The following is a 737-nucleotide window of genomic DNA, read 5'->3' on the forward strand; positions in this document are numbered from 1 at the left end:
CTCCATTTTGCACTTATTTTTTGTGTATGGTGTAAGTTGGTGGTCTAGTTTCATTTTTTGCATGTATCTGTTCAATTTTCCCAACACCATCTATTGAAGAGACTGTCTTGACTCCATTGTATGCTATTGCCAAATATTAATTGAACATAATGGGTTGGGTCTATTTCTGGGTTCTCTGTTCTGTTCCATTGGTCTAAATGTCTGTTCTTGTGCCAGTACTAGGCTGTTTTGAGAACAGTGGCTTTGTAATATAGCTTGATATATGATCCTTAAATGCATTTTAGAAATATTTCCAAGTTTTGCTTTGTAGCACATGCTAATTTTCATAGTGTAATTATTCTTATCATGGGTGATTGGAGTCTACCAACATGATGTCATTGAATGTGAGTTGGAAGAGATGTGCACAATCAGCTTGAAGCCAATGTGAGCCACCAAACAATAATCAGTTTAAACAGAAAAAATAGAAAGTTCACCAGAAATGGATCATGATGGTAAATCAGTGAGTCTTCAATAACATAGTATAAAAATGCAAATTCGCAATTATAATTGTGTAACATGTTTTACAAAAGATTTTGCATAGATCTTATAAGAGATTATGAATAAGGGAATAAAGAATTACTAACAACCTAATAGCAAATTTGACCAAGTTGAATATTAACAGCACTGTAGATGACAACAGAATGCATATTCTATTAAGGCTATATGGAGATGTCAACCATACAATAATTTTAGGAGAT

Source organism: Myotis davidii, unplaced genomic scaffold (assembly GCF_000327345.1).
Source record: "Myotis davidii unplaced genomic scaffold, ASM32734v1 scaffold64, whole genome shotgun sequence".
Lineage (NCBI taxonomy): Eukaryota > Metazoa > Chordata > Mammalia > Chiroptera > Vespertilionidae > Myotis > Myotis davidii.